This window comes from Equus przewalskii, chromosome 20 (genome assembly GCF_037783145.1).
Source record: "Equus przewalskii isolate Varuska chromosome 20, EquPr2, whole genome shotgun sequence".
In the NCBI taxonomy this organism is placed as follows: Eukaryota; Metazoa; Chordata; class Mammalia; order Perissodactyla; family Equidae; genus Equus; species Equus przewalskii.
This window is the reverse complement of record NC_091850.1, coordinates 11,746,783-11,763,169: the sequence shown is the minus strand read 5'-3', so window position 1 is coordinate 11,763,169 and position 16,387 is coordinate 11,746,783. Positions and strand designations below refer to the sequence as shown.

At 44.1% G+C, this 16,387-nt stretch overlaps 1 long non-coding RNA gene across 1 annotated transcript; it reads right to left on the bottom strand.

Moving 5' to 3' along the window:
- Positions 1-2,027: 2,027 nt before the first annotated feature.
- On the bottom strand, positions 2,028-11,799 carry LOC139077916 (uncharacterized). Its single transcript, XR_011530566.1, has 3 exons — positions 6,631-11,799; positions 3,896-6,391; positions 2,028-2,219 (listed from the first exon to the last, which is right to left on the bottom strand). It is a non-coding gene; the product is annotated as an uncharacterized lncRNA (long non-coding RNA).
- Between the last annotated feature and the right edge of the window lie 4,588 nt (positions 11,800-16,387).

Genomic DNA, 16,387 nt, shown 5'->3' with positions numbered 1-16,387 from the left:
ACATCCTTCCATGGAAAAGTGGATTCAGATTAGGATCAGCCTTACTAATAAACACTCTGGAAATAATCAGCCACCTTCCCAGAGGCTATATTTCTCATGCAGTGTCCTGGTTCCCGGCATGTGACTAATCCCAAAGCTCTGATAAGCAGTGTGTGTTCAACGTCAATTATCAACTGGGTGTCAGGCCTGATAGGGCTGAAACAGGTATTTCCGGCTTTGTCAGATCAAACTCAACCTAATGAATACTTTTGGAGGTCTGGGGCTGATTCCTCGTCTACTTAAACTTGAGTAGCTTCTCTTCTCTAAATTAGCATAGAATTTCAAACTTCAAGCAGTCATTTGGTTATTCCCAGTGTCTTAAGTAGGTGAATAATAAATTGCTCAAAGACCCATGGTTTCCATTCTCGTCTTTTTCCGAAGGGATGGATTCTCACCCTCGGTGGCCCACGCCAGGGTTTTATCATTCCTGCAGGCAAATTTTCCCTTAAATCCGGCCACAGTCTCTCCTGCTTTAATTCAATTTCCTCTTTCAGTTAGGTCTTCAGAAGTCATGGGGAATAATTGTTTGATATCCCTTCCATAAAGCCCTCCATGAACTTGAAAACAGCAACCAAGTTTACCCATAGGCTTCTCTACCATGAGGTAAAACCGGATTCCTTTTGACTTTCCATTTTGACTCTATTTCCCCCAATAGAGGGCTCCTAAATCCCGTCTGGTTTCTCCCCATTTTTATGAAGCGTGGCGGTGTACTGTGAGGATGCACTCAGGGGTTAACTATCTCTCAGTGAAGTCTGCAGGCAGCGCAGCTCCGGCCCCCCACGGAGCACACCATGGAGGAGGTCCCCGCAGTCTTCAGCAGGTTGGCGATGGCCCTCCATGTGTGGCCAGAAGCTCCCCGGCTGACTTAACTCTCAGACCTCATTGGCTAGGGTTGGGCCACAGGCCAGGGGATGGGAATGCCAGTCACCGTGGGTGCTCCCAACCCCAGCCCAACAAGAGGAGTCATTTCCTGAGCACATAGCTTGGTGGAGAGTGAACCTTCAAACAAAATCAGGGCTCTCCCGGCAACGATTAAGGGGGCAGGGGCTGTGATGGCTGTTGGGAGGGCAACCAGCTGTGTCTGCCACAGATGAGCAAAAAATTCTTCACACGGTTCAAAATATTAACAATAACACAACGAAACAAGTAATTACTGAGAACCCGCTAAGTGCCAGGTACGGTGAGAGCTGGCAGGCGCACAAGCATCAACACCACGTGGTCCTTGGCCGGCAGAGCCAGCAATCAAAGAGGGGAGAAGACACATCCCATATCATTTCAAAATCGTACAGTAAGGAATGAGAGAGAGGCACGCAGAGTGTTCTGGAGGCACAGAGAAGGAACCCATAGCGCGACCACGGGGTGTGATTCCTGAGGGGAGGCCAAGTGGACTAGCTGTAAATGCGGAGAATGAGTCAGGCTAGGAAAGCGAGATGGGAGGAAGTGCAAGGTATGCGACTGTTGATTTTCTAGTCTCTGCATAGTATTTTATGTTTTATTATTATGGCTCATCTAAAGTTGATGAAACAGAAAATCCTTTCAAGCCTGGAGGGTGGTGTGCATTTCAAGGGTCATTTCCCATGAGTTCATTTCTTCATATTTTGTGTCTGGATGAAATCCATTTTATGATCTGTGAATTCCATATTTAAACAAGGAAGCCACTCATCCAGTAGGAAACTGTGTGAGGGAGTGAAAATGAATGCAGTTCTGACAGTGATGATGTCACTGGCTCTGTAAATGGGCTTGTTTTTAGACATTAGGAGAAAATTTCAGTAATTTGGACTGAGGGGGAACCAGTCAGAAAGAGTGGCAGTCCATCACTTAGAATGGTCTTGTTACTTTCACTTGTGTGTGTCTTAAGCTAGAATAGCCAAGAGTTCCTTATGAGAAGTGTGTGTTAAACAGATAAGAATGATTTCCTTGGCATCTTCACTGTCTCCCCAAAGTGCCCCTCAGATGACAAGAGACTGGAAAACAAGCTGTTCTTTCCTCTTGTATTTTTTTTTACACGATTTATACTTTATTAGAAAAAAATTGTTTTAACAGACGTAAACTTTAGCTTGGTCTCTGTTGAGTTTGTTAGAGAATAATGACCACGTAGAGAATAATTGCTTTTTAAGACCTTCTCAGACCCATCACTGGAGTTCTGTATTGTGTGAGAACGCCATTCTCCTCTTCTAAATCTATAAGAAAAAGAGAATATTCCAGTAGACAGTCAGGCAAAAGTCATGAGCAGGCAATACAGAGCAGCAAATCATATAAAATAAGTTAGATTCCTTAATAATCAAAGAAATGGAAGTTAAAGCAAGATGTCACTAATCAAATCAGCAGAAGTTTTGGAAAAAGATAAATCAATAAATAAAGGCTTAATGACCAGGGCTGATGAGAGTGTGGAAAAGTGAGCATTAATGTTCTTTCCGTACAGAGATGTATGTATAAGAATGTTTATTCTAGTGCTGTTTGTTTAGTACAGAATTTTTAAACAGCTTAAATGTCCATTAACAGAGAACTGATTAATTAAATAATGGTATATTCATGCAATGGATTACCACACATCTGTTAAAAAGAATGAGAAATATCTGTGTATACTGGTTCTTTAAAAGTTGAAGATGTGTTATGTAAACAAAATACGGTATAGAACAAAGTAAAAGTTATCTATTTGCACTTATCTGGAAATATTAGTGATCACACTTTCTGGAGGGGTGTGGGGGACGCTGTTACATGGTGACTGTGATTACCTTCGGGGAAAAGGACTAGCGGCAAAGGAGGAAGAATTGTACTTCTCACTTTATATCTTTCTGTGTGGTTTGAATCTGTGCAAGAATTGCTTTATTTTAAAACATGAAATGTGTTTTTTTAAAAAAAGAATAGGTTACATCTTCATGGTTTGACATGGGAAAATATCTGCAATATAAGAAGATAAAGAGCAGGTACAGAATAATCAGAATATTATGACCCTGTTAATGATTCTGCTTCTATAGAGATGTGGATGTGGACCTATAGTTTTGAAAAGCCTAGAAGGAAGTGCCCTGCCATCAGTGTGGCTGCCCCCTAGAGAGAGTACAGAAGTGTTGAGATGGCAGAAACCTTCTCTTTCTCTGTACTGTTTAATTTTGTACAGTGCTAGTGAATTATCAGAAAGAAAAACATAAATTTTTCCTATCCCGTCCTCCCCGTCCGTTCTGCATGAAGCGCTCTGCCTGCTCGATTGCAAAGACAAGGCTTTGGCACAGTCTCTCCCCTCGCTCTTCTAAGCTTACCCTCCACTATGTGCCTTTTGTTTGTTTATTTTTTATTTATTTATTTTCCCTAAAGATTGGCACCTGAGCTAACATCTGTTGCTGATCTTCTTTTTTTAAATTTTTTTTTCTTGAGGAAGATTAGCCCTGAGCTAACTGCTGCCAATCCTCCTCTTTTTTTTGCTGAGGAAGACTGGCCCTGAGCTAACATCTGTGCTCATCTTCCTCTACTTTCTATGTGGGACGCCAACCACAGCATGGCTTTTGCCAAGTGGTGCCATGTCTGTGCCCGGGATCCTAACTGGCGAACCCCAGGCCTCCAAGAAGTGGAATGTGCGCACTTAACCACTGCGTCACGGGGCTGGCCCCTAATCTTCTTTTTTTTTTTCTTCCTCTTCTTCTTCTCCCCAAAAGCTCCTCAATACATAGTTGTATATTTTAGTCGTAGGTCCCTCCGGTTGTGCCATGTGGGACGCCGCCTCAGCATGGCCTGATGAGCAATGCCATGGCCGAGCCCGGGGTCCAAACCAGTGAAACCCTGGGCTGCTGAAGCAGAGCACGCAAACTTAACCACTCGGCCACGGGGCCGGCCCCCCAGCCATCTCCCTTTTAAATCCTACCTGCGAGGGAAGATTTGTAGTCAGAGTGGGACAGGTGAGAGATAGCTCCTCTGATCCATCTGATCTACCCAGCCTTACCCAACTAGAAAAACTGGAAAATAAAAATAAGAAACAGAACATTCAAACAAGACGCTGGAAACTAGTCCAACCCGTAAATGAAATCCACATGTAGTGTACCACCAGTTTGTGCAAGGAGCTGGCCGCAGCTGAAGGGAGGGGAGCCACGGGCTGGAGCCCCCGGCCCTGGTGCCCCCAGAGACCACCTGGGGGGCCCCCCACTCTTTGAACCTCGTCATTTTTCTCACGTGCTCTTCATACATGTTGCGCTGACTTAGGAGGCTGACATGAGAATTGGCTGGGGCAGGAGAAGAGCTATGGAAATGAAAGGTGATTAATCGCGTCAATGTGTAAGCCCTGGAGGACGAGAATTGTATTGGGTTTGTTATGACTATTATCCAGAAAATTAGGAGAAACTAAGATGTTCATTAACCCAAATATGCTCTGATTGAATAAAGAAAATGCTATGACAATCCAATCCCAACAACTACTCTTTTCAATTACTTTTCATCTTAGGATCTCAAAACACTTAAATGTCACTTTCAGTCTTATATCATGACTGTACAATAATGAGTGTGAATTGCTATTGGGCAACCAACAGTACCTGTGTTGACACATTTTCCAGCACTTCCCCCTCCGTCAGTGGTGAGGGTAAGTTTTTATCCCGGGTGAGAGCCACTATTACAGAAAGGGAGGGCAGCTCAGATGAGTCCCTATGCTGGAGGAGAGCTTAGAAAAGAGAAACCTCGGCTCAAAGTCCAAATCAGATTCCCACTTCTTTCAGGGAAACCGGAAGAGGAGGTTGAGCAGGCCTGCGCAAGGGGAAGTGGCCAAGCAGAAGTTTCTAAAGCCCCACCACTGTTTAACCTATCCAGCCGCTTTGCTTTGCCATTTGTTTGAATCTTGTTATTGCTCTAGTTACAGAACTTCCACATGCCGACCCACAGAACAAGAGAGAGTAGTCTTTGTTGTAAGTTGAGAAAATATTTAAACATCAAGGTAGGCTACGGTTTTTGGCTGAATTGTGTCCTCCAAAATAGATATATTGAAGTCCTAACCTCCAAACCTTAGAACGGGACTTTATTTGCAAATAAGGTCTTTGCAGATTTCATCAAGTTAAAATGAGGCCATTTGGGTGGGTCCTAATCCAACATGGCTAGTGTTCTTATAAAATGGGAAAATTTAAATACGGAGACACACACAGAGGGAAGAAGATGTGAAGACACAGGGAGAACACTGTGAAAGGACAGTGGATTGGAGCGAGGTGTCTACAAGACAAGGAGCGCCTGAGGCTACCGGAAGCGGGACAGAGACGAGGAACAGATCCTTCCCCAGCACCGTCCCAGGGAGACGGCCTGCCAACACCTTCATTTTGGACTTCTGGCCCTGAGAACTGAGACAATAGGTTTCCATTTATTCAGTAGGCATCCACTCAGTTTGTGAGGCTTTGTGATGGCAGCCCAGGAAACCAACACGTCTACTCAAGTCACATGTCCTTGACAATGGTCAGAAAGGGGAGTAAGAGCGAAACCTCTGGCTATTCCAGAATGGGATGTTTGTGTGACAAAATGAGTCATAGGAGTTCATGGCTTTTCGATTGTGGTGGTGGGTTTTTCCAGGAACTCAGCCTTGAGATAGTTCTCTTCCTGCAGAATGTAGAGAGCCAGGAACCCCTCCCTCTGCGGCGGGGCAGAGAGCAGAGTGCAGAGCCCAGGCCAGGCTGGCAGGGAGCCTGCCGCCTAACGTGGACCACTGCTCGGCTCTGTGGAGCAGCTGACACTACGCCCGCAGCTGCTTGAAGCCCAACCTTTTACCGAATGGAGACAAAGACCACGACAGGGCTCCCAAAGGCGATGAAAGCCCTGAGACCAGGCAGCGGCCCTTCTAACGCCCATCATGGAGACCGAAATCGGGGCCACGAGGCTTTGCAAACAAGACAGAACCTGAAAATCTCAAGAATACCAGGAACTGGGCCCTATCTGGCCAAGGATTTTTCTGTTCTTATTTTATTTTTGCTTCTTGTTTCTTTTTATTTTATTTTAAAACTTCCTTAGAGGGGAAAAATTAGCACTAAAATTGGAACCCCAGTGAATGATTTTTGAATGAATATTTGTGAAATATAATTTATCACTGGGTGTGTTATTCTATCGTATGGATTCAGTTCTCAGCTCCTCCTTTTGTTATCTTTTTGAAGCCAGGAAATCAAAGCAAAAATCCTCGGATGTTAATAAAAAGAGGGCCTTGGACCAAGAGGTCCCCACACGGCGGTACCCCGACTGTGGGCAGACCCCTGGACCTGAAGCCGCCTTACCAGGAAGGACTCCTGGCTGCCTGGGGCCGCTCAGACCCAGCCGCAGTCTGTGCGGGGTTGGATTGGACCGAGGCCTCCATCCTGAGCCTTTGTGTCTTCATCAGTCCTTAGACCCAGCTCTTCTGCCTCTGTCTAAAGAGTGGGCCAGAATGGGAGGGGACGACGGGCTGACATCAGAGAGGATCCTAGTCAACAATGTTACAAATTTAGGGTAATTTCCTCTATTTACCTCACCCTCCCCCAAATAGAGACTTCTTTTGTCAAAAGAAAAAAACATGCGCAAAGTGCAGGTTTATTGTTGTTTTGAAGAATTTGAACACTGAGGGTTTTCCCTGGGACTCACTTTCAAAATCAACAAAAATGACACCTGCCTGAAAAGGAAAAATGGAGTCAGCTCTGTCATCATTCTTCCTCAGCAGGCTCCAAAGTGAGGAAGACAGTGGCTCCTTGGTCCCCGCTGCCCCCACACTGGCCCCTGCACAGTACTTCAGGTCCCAACCAGCAGCGTCCGCCCGGGGTTGGGAAGGGACGGAAGAAAGGTCACGGGGTTTGTACATTTGGTTGTCTTACTACTACTGAGCTGGTAAAATTGTTTTTCTGAGAGCTTCTTGTTCATCTGGTTTTTAAATACTTATTATGCTGCTTTTTTTTTTTCTCTGAAGGGTAAGAGAGAAGCAAACTTTCCACCGTGTTAGCTGTCACGGATTTTTCCTCCGCTGTACGACTGAGTGGCGGCAAGGCAGTTCCAAAAGGCGTGATTTATTTATAAACATATCTGGAAATATTTTAAAAACAAAAATGCTAAGGGTGGGGCTGGGTCATGGCCAAGTCATGAGAAGTAAGATGTTTATTCTGGAGGTTGGCATCAGCACCCTCCCACTGGTAGTTTTAAAGTAATTTAGGGTCAAGCAGAAACATTCTGATGATTACACTTACCTTCAGTGTTAGATTCCAGAGAGGGTGGACTCTAGCTTGCTGGGGAGCTGAGCGGAGCTGCTCCATGCTTTAAGTACAATCCTGTTTTGTAGGGTTTCTGAGAGGAATGCTGACGGGTGGTATTTAAAGAACAGCTGGCCAGGCCCAAGCCCTCACCTTTATCTCCTCCTGCTTCCTCCCCTTTGTGTGGCCTCGTTCCCTCACTGGGACACAGGCAGACAGGCGGAGACTGTCCGACAGACAGACGGGATGGGGAAGTCACGAACAAGACCCAACACGCCCTTCCCAGGTTCACTCACCACCTTTCCATTCTCTCTTTCTGTTCTGTCTTTTCTATTCCATTCTGTCGGGAGTGTTTCTTCAATTGCTCTAAGTGGGTAGGGAGAGGATGTCTGGTCGGTCAAAGGGCATTGAGATGGGAACAGGAGAATCAAGGAGAGGAAATAAGGGGCCAGAGATAAAGAAATAAGAGCTAGGAGAAGAGAAATAAATAGAAACAAAGATGATGAATAATACCAGGTACAGAACAGACAGGGAGCAAAATGAAAAAGGAGTGAGACACGGAGATTGTCCTGCAGAAAGAAACAATTCAAAAATAGGAAAATGTGGGAAACCTGAACACAAACAAACTTAGAAGCCCGTCCAGGAAAGGAAAGAACCAAATGGAAGTAAGAAATAGAATCCCAAACAGGAAGGGTGTCTGAGTGAGAAATGCGATGGCGGGAAGGAACAGAACAGCCTTTGTGGTGTTTCTGCAGATTAGAGGGAAGACGACAGAACAGAGGGAACCCAGGAGCGTTTATTCCTTGCACCTGGCAAACGAAAATTCACTATTTTTTAATCATGGAAGAAATATCTCTAAGAGCAGTGGGCCTTTCATGCTATGGACCTGTCTCTCATTCATCCGAGTCTCTCAGGACTCTTTTAAAAGTGTGAAAAAACCCAGCACGAGGAAAAGCACGTTTCCACCCAGATGACTTTTATATAAAGTTTATTTTAAAGATCTTTTTTTAAGACTTTATCTTTCCTTTTTCTCCCGAAGGTCCCCCGGTACACAGTAGCATAGTTTTAGTCATGGGTCCTTCTACTTGTGGCATGTGGGACGCCGCCTCAGCATGGCCTGATGAGCGGTGCCAGGTCTGTGCCCAGGACTCGAACCTGCGAAACCCTAGGCTGCAGAAGCGGAGTGCACGAACTTAACCACTAGGCCATGGGTCTGGCCCATATAGAGTTTATTTTAGAAAGATAACTTCTTGCAGTCCTTAAAGTTCAATCTGGGTTACCTGCCCCTGGTGGTGAATGATCCTGAGCTTTTTAGACCCTATAAATCCCAGGATAAATGACAAAAATATCTTGGTCCCTTAAAAAATAGGGATAAAAAATGAAATAATTATTTCCATGACTCCCATTTCAGAAGGCTGCCTTACAACTACTAAGTTAGAGGTTGCCTTGTAAGTTTAAATAATTTAACAAATGGAGTAATAAAAAAATGTAAGTAAAGCATAAACCAATAAACACAACACATACCCCGAAGTAAAGATTGGTTATTTCATTACTGCAAATTGCTGTTACTAAACATTATGACAAATTACCAAAAAGAGGCCTCTCCGCCCCCTTCTATAATTTCAGGTTATTAATTTTATTCACATGCAAGCAATGTTTTCCGTGTATGCCTCTCTTGCTCTGTTTCTCTAATGAGGAAACAGAAGAAAAAAAAATGGAGTAGATAAAACGCTCAAATTGGAGCTGAAGCAAATGAAAAAAGATATCAGAAACAAATAACATTATCAGCGTTTAGCCCCCTAATAAGCTCTTATTTATTTAGGCCCTATTAATTTGGAATTTATAATAACTTGATTGGGATCTGGGCAGAAATTTTCCTTCATTTAGCAAACCTGTCTCGCTAAGTGGTGCAGAAGAATGATATAAATGAGATTACAAGGGGAATGTTTGAAATACATCTTTGAGCACTTCAGGCGATCTCTTATATATGAATAATTAATATAAGAATACATATCATTCTTATCCAATAATGCTCTGGTAATTCAGAAGGAATTTGTTAGGTCACCCTGCAGAGTAGGGAGATGTGGGTTTATCACTAAACAGCCCTGTGACCACAGGCAAGGCACTTAACTTTTTCAGCCTTTTTTTTTTCTGACCTGTAAATTTAGGCCGATAATATCAACTCTGCCTAGTTCGAGGGGGTTGTTATGAGCATGAAATGAGAGGATGGGTGGGAATTCATTTTGAAATCCATAAGGTACTAGGAAAATCTCTTTTATTTAAAATGAATTTAAAATTCATACTTTTCACTGATTCAATCTGACCTTCTTTCCAATAGTTTACACCAGTGAGGTTTTTTCTTTATACAGCTTCAGTGAAAAGAAATTCCCTAATGAATTAGTGTGTGTGTGTGTGTGTGTGTGTGAGTGACACACACACATATACATAAACACACACACATATGGATATAAGCATTTCTCTCTCTTTCCACCACCCCCACCTCTAACAGATCTTTGGAGTCATTCTTGGTATTCTGAGTACACTAAGTCTACTTAACATGGCACAACTGAAGAAAGCTGTTGTGTGCACTTGAAAGATTCCAGGTGTTGGAGTCTGACAGGCTTGGGTTCAAATTCAGGATCTTCCACATAGATGAGTTAGCCTCCACAGTGATCCCTCCGAGTCCCAGTTTCTTTGTCTGTAAAAATGGCTAATAATACCAATTGTATGGGACTTTTTATAAAGACCGGGAGAGACAAGCACACGGCACAGAGTAGGCACTTCAAAGTGATGATGATGGTTAATATGACAGAGAAGTTGTCTTGCAGTGCTATTTGCCTTGGAGAAAACACTCAAGATTCCTCACTTTGGAATCTCTGGCTCCTATCACAACTTAGCTCCCAATGGTGAAGCCAAATAGAGCTGCCATCACAGTGTCCTGTACGGTTTTTTACACATAGACAACTTACATTGCTTTTGGTGAAACGTATGTTGCAAAGTATTAAAATCATGTTTCCTCAATTCTAAGATACCAGCTTTTTCACATTTGAATGTTTCGGAAATCTGAATGAGCTGCACAATCATTGTCAAAATAAACACATCAACTGCTAGGTAGAGACATTGCTAAGAGGAGTTGTCTTTTGCTTATAACGGCTGAATTCGGCCAAATCTTTTGGAATAAAGAATTTTCAAAGCCAGGAAATGTTGATGTTTATGCTGCACTCAGACACAAAACATCTGTCTGTCATGCTCTTTCAAGAGAAGCTGTTGAACGTCCTACAAGATGTAATCAATTAAAGAAAAAAAATTTAAGAATCTATGTCAGGGGTGCTACAGAGGTCAAACTCACAGGCACTTTTATGAAAGCGTCACTTCTGCTTAGCAACGGCCACCGTTCCGGTGAATCCAAGAAATCTCTAGAATGTGAGTGAAGATGGTGGGTAAGTGTGTGAATGAACTGTACCCTGTTTGTTGGTAAAAAATTGTGTATATTCAAGGTTGCGTTTCTTTTTTTCTGTCTCCAAATAAAACTATCTTTTAATTAGATAAATTAATCTCTTTTCTTCTAATTGGCAGACAGCAGAGAAAGCTTCTAGTTTTTAAAATCATCTAAAAACAGGGTTAAATATAATTAAATTTACACTTATGATGTCTGCAGTTTACTGTATCTGTTATACGTCAATAAAACAAAAATTACAGATAGATGTGCACATGTATTTAGCTTGAATAATTGAAGATTTATCAAAATATAACCAGTTACAGCTTTTGACCTTTTGATCTAAAAGTCCTTACAAGGTGGGTGTTATTATCCCTGACCATCTGAGGTGGGTATTGTTATCTTTACAAATGAGAACGCTCATATATAAGGCGCATATAAGTTAGTTACCTACATGAGGTCCCCCAACTGGAAAGTGGTCAGGGAAAAATGAGAATCTCGGCATTGACTCGAAAGGCTCATATTTATGTACTTCTTCACAGTCCCTCTCAAAAATATACAGAGTGGGTTCTGTTGTTCTTGTTTCACAGGTGAGCCCTTAAAACTCAGAGAGGTTAAGTAACTCGACTGTATCCCACAGCTTATAAGTGGAAGAGCCAGGATGCACGCCTGGGCCTCTCCAAAGACCCTGTTGGCTTGTAAGACAATGTAATGCCTTTCTTGGGGAGGATATGTTCTTCAGACGTGGTTTTTTTCTTTCTTTCTTTTTTTTGTGAGGAAGATTGGCCCTGAGCTAACATCTGTTGCCAATCTTCCTATTTTTGCTTGAGGAAGACTGTCACTGAGCTAACATCTGTGCCCATCTTCCTCTATTTTATGTGGGATGCCACCACAGCATGGCTTGACGAGCAGTGGTAGGTCCATGCCTGGGATCAAAACCTGCAAAGTCTGGGCTGCTGAAGCAGAGCGCGTGAACTTAACCACTAGGCCACCAGGCTGGCCTTTCTTTTTTCTTTCTATTTTTTTTAAAGATTATTTTATTGAGGTTGTATTGGCTTATAACATTGCGTAAATTTCAGGTGTTGATTATTATACATCAGTTTCTGAATAGACTGCATCGTGTTCACTACCAATTGTCTAATTTTTATCCATCACCATACATATGTGCCCCTTTACCCCTTTCACCCTGCCCTCACCCCCTTCCCCTCTGGTAACCACTAATCTGTTCTCCTTATCTGTGTCTTTGTTTATCTTTCACATATGAATGAAATCATATGGTGTTAGACATGGTTTTCTTGATATCACATTATGATACAGCCTGACAGTGAGAATAAGGGTGGGAAGTTGGGGAGGAAGAGAAGGAAGAAGCAGCTCTTAGAACTCTGAGGGAGTTGCCGCTGCTCTCTTTAATCCTGGCACTCCAGAAACTGGAATTTTCCTCTTGAAGTGAGCTTCTTTAGTTGCTTTGACTGTGGGTCCCACCGCCAACGAAATTTAGTTCACACCCATTGGGATATCATGCCCCAAAGCTTCTCTAACTTGGAAATGTATTTTCCTTTCTCCTCATCCGCTTCCTAGTTTGCCCCTATACGCCTACACCACTTAAGAGAAAAAACAAAAACCAAAACCAGTAGAGGACTTTAAGAAGTGCTTTTCTCAAACATAGAAAGCCCACACGAGCAGTCACTGTTGTCTTGCTCAAAGATGGACCAGCCTGGGGGCCAAGCTGTGCTCCTTGGTGCCAACCTGCAAGGTCAGGCTGGCTATTTTAGTCTCCTCTGTGACCCACCATTTGTAAGTTAGTACTAATCCTTTTAGATTCCAACTATACCAATCTAAAAAGTGCTAGTTTCAACAATGATTTATTTTGGGCCGTTTCAATTGGCTGCATTTTTTTTTTTTATTAGGAACTAAAAATTGTGATTTGGGTCACCTCCACTGCCTGTGGAAAAAAAGCTTCATTCCTCCCCACCTCGGAGACCTTCACAACAATGACTTGGGAACTGACACTGGAGAGACAGCACCGAAGATCAAAGCACCATTTGGGCATTTTCAGCATTTGAGAAGCCGTGTACTACTTGTAGCTTGAGGAATTTTGAAAGAACTCTCTAAGTGTTCGGTTCTGGAGGCAAAGGGGAAATAGATATTGGAAAAATTTTACAAAATTGCCAAACTTCTGGAGGAGTTAACCAACTCCAGTGACTTCTACGAGTAGGAGCATGTTCTCATTTCCATGTGGCTCACTCTCTGTAAATGCCCCTGGTAATGGGCTGTGTTAGAAAGAGAGGTAGTACTTCCGGGTCAGGATTGACCTAAACAATAGGAGTTAAAACTTTTTAAAAAAGATTTCAGTGAGACCTCTCATTAATAACCCTGATGAAGTAAAAGGGTTTTTTTTTGTTGTTGTTTTTTTTAAATGACTTCCACAGTCCATGTGTTTTGAATGTTTTCCTTTTAAATAGTGAGTTAAGGGGTGTGTCATTTTTTCTTTGTGTTCAATTTCCTTTTCAGCTGTTACGCAGTGACATGTTTAGCACCTTCAGCCATCAAGAGGGTTGGCAAAGAAAATAATCTGGCCCCTGGGATTCTAGTTCTGCGTTGGTACCCCAGCACCTGTTAACTCAGTCACAGCTCCACAGATGCCAGCATTCCAAGCTTAAACCTCCACGTACAAGCAAAGGGGTTGGATAGGAGGTGGGGACAAGAAATTATTGTTATTATTATTATTTTTTAAAGATTTTATTTTTTTCCTTTTTCTCCCCAAAGCCCCCCAGTACATAGTTGTATATTCTTCGTTATGGGTCCTTCTAGTTGTGGCCTGTGGGACGCTGCCTCAGCGTGGTTTGATGAGCAGTGCCATGTCCACGCCCAAGATTGGAACCAACGAAACACTGGGCCGCCTGCAGCGGAGCGCGCGAACTTAACCACTCGGCCACGGGGCCAGCCCCAGACAAGAAATTATTTTTAATTAAAGAAGTGGAATCTAGAAGCAACGGTGATGAAAGTTTAGCTGAAAAATGGTGGCCACCCACGCATTTGAATATTAGGAGTTGTAATGTGACTGCCCCTTTTCATAATTATTTCAGTCATTTAAGCACTCGTCCACCCACCACAAGTCCTCCATCTGGTCACTGAACAAAGAAGCTCAGCTGGACTCAGGGAAAGTGTCTGTTTAATAACCCGGGTCTGTTTTTGGTACCCTGTGATGGGTGTGAGTATCCTGGGACAGAACTCGTAGGCAGGCCTCCTTTTTAGGAAAAGAGGGATCTGCAGAGCATGGAGAAACCTGGAGTACTGGCTGGTCAGTAAGGGCCTCCCCGGCCACAGCTACATGATGGGGGATCAACAGGGGGCGCCCAGAGCGACAGTATAATGCTGCGTTTACCAATTTCTGCGTTAGCGCCAAGTTCAAATGCCTGCCTGGCCGCTTACTGCCCCATGATTTAGGGAAAGTTACTAAACAGCCCTAAGCCTCACTTTTGTCTTCTGTAAAGTGGGGATAATAGAGGTCACTACCTTACAGGGTCGATGTAGCACCTGGAACATCACATGTGCGAATAAATGATTGGAATGTGTTTCTGTCCTTTTGTTACTTAGGTCCTTTTTAACTGTATGATTTCTATGCTGTGATAAGACAGTTTACACAACAATTCACGCCACTTTGAGGTTTCATGGGGAGCAGGAAGCTCCAAGTTCTGCCCTGGGACAAGGTACTTTCTTGGCTTCCCATTGAGGAGTTTAGGGGACCACTTGGCCTCTCATACCCTCCAGGCTCCGAACCTCATCTGTGGGACTCTGGGAAATGCAAAAGGGCAGGAGGGAGCCAATCACCTGCTGAGGACAAGGAAGCCCCTGCCCCACCCTGCGTCCTCAGCCTCCTGAGCCCCCTGCCCTTTGGGGGTCTGGGACTGTGTGTGGACCAGGAGAGTGGTGGCAGCCATAGTGACAGTCTGTGCGAAGGCACTAGCTGGGGGTAGGCAGCAGCAAGAGCTGCCTCCACAAGGACAGTGTCCAGCAGAGCCGACATAGGTTGGTTCACTCCAGGTCTGGAAAGCCACATCCTCAGATCAAGTATGGGAAACTGGGGCCAGAGTAAACACCTAGACCCAGCAAGGAGGCCCCAAGCCCCTTCCCCAGGGCCGACTCAGAGATTCCGGCAGCTTTTCCTCCACCCACCCACTCACAGGCCGACAATGGGAACTCAAAGAATGGGGCCTTCCTTCCTCCCTACTCTGACTGCGGGCCTGTTGGTCAGCAATGGCCTCAGGGAATTGTAAACCTTTTGGAGAAAGAAATCACAGACCTGGGCTGCAAACACAATTCACTGAAAACCTATTCAGCTCAAGGAGCACCTGCAGAGCTCTGTACTTAGTCTCTGTGGCAGGGAGGGAGGAGTCTGGCGGCTGCCCTGACCCCAGCCCTCTGCAGCCCTTTCCTCTCTTTCATGGAGCCTGCTTCGAACCTTCTCCATTCTTAAAACATCAGTAGGAAAAGGACCAACAACCTGATAGAAAAATGGACAACAATAATGTATTAGGGTTCTTCAGAGAAGCAGAACCAATAGGACATAGAGATCTACAGAAAGAGCTTTATCACGAGGAATTGGCTCGAGTGACTATGGAGACTGAGAAGTCCCACCATATGTGGTCTGCGAGATGGAGACCCAGGGATGCCGGTGGTGTAAGGCAGTCCGAATCTGAAGGCCTACCAACTGGGGGAGCCGAAGGTGCACTTCTCAGTCCCTGAGCAGGGGATGAGCTGAGATGTCTCAGGTCAAGCAGCGAGGCAAGAAAAAGGGTGGAATTCCTCCTTTCTCTGCCTTTGTTCCATTCAGGCCCTCCATGGGTTAGGTGACGCCCACCCACACTAGGGACGGAGATTTACTGAGTCCAGGGCTGCAAACGCTAATCTCACCTGGAAACACCCTCACAGACACACTCAGAAATAACGTTGAATCTGGGCCCCCCGGCCAGTCAGGGTGACTCATAAAAAGAACCGTCATGGACACAAACAGGCAGTTTCACAGAAAAGGGACTAAATTGGCTTTAAATATATAAAATAATTCTCTTCCTCACAATTTAAAAGACCCAAGATAAAACAAGATTATGTTTTTCACCTATCAGTTTGGCTAAAATAAAAATATTCACTAATAATTACATTGTTAGTGATGGGGGGGATAACACAGTGTAAATGGGTACCATCTCTTTAGAAGGCAAGTCCGCGGCTGCACATTTTTCCTGCATAGAGACGCTCACACGTGAGCCAAGAAGTTCATATGAGAACCAGTTAAAGAAAGCGTGCTTGATAACCAGGTGGCTTTATTTGTGCGGATGTGGAACCATCTTCAAGACACAATGTTAAGTGAAAAAGTGTGGTTCAGAGTAGGGCATGGAATATCTCAGAAAAAAGATCCAAGAGGCAGGCCACCGTCGTTGCCTCCAGAGAGAAGGGCTGGAGGCTGGGCTGCTGGGGTGGAGCGCGGACTCACATTTCACTGAATACTCTTCTGGGTTTTTAAAAAACATGGCGTGTATTTCTTTTTAAATTAAAAAACATACTAGTTTTAATTTTTGTTAAAAGAAAACCTCATTCTCTTCCACCCTCCCGTCCTGCAAACTTCTCCCTCATTCTTAATGGATTATCTTGCCTCCCACTGACAGAGAAATACAAACCTCAGTGGGACCATCTTCACCTCATCTCCGCAGCTAAGCCTATACCCTTCCCTGCCCTTTCCCGCTCTTTCCCATCC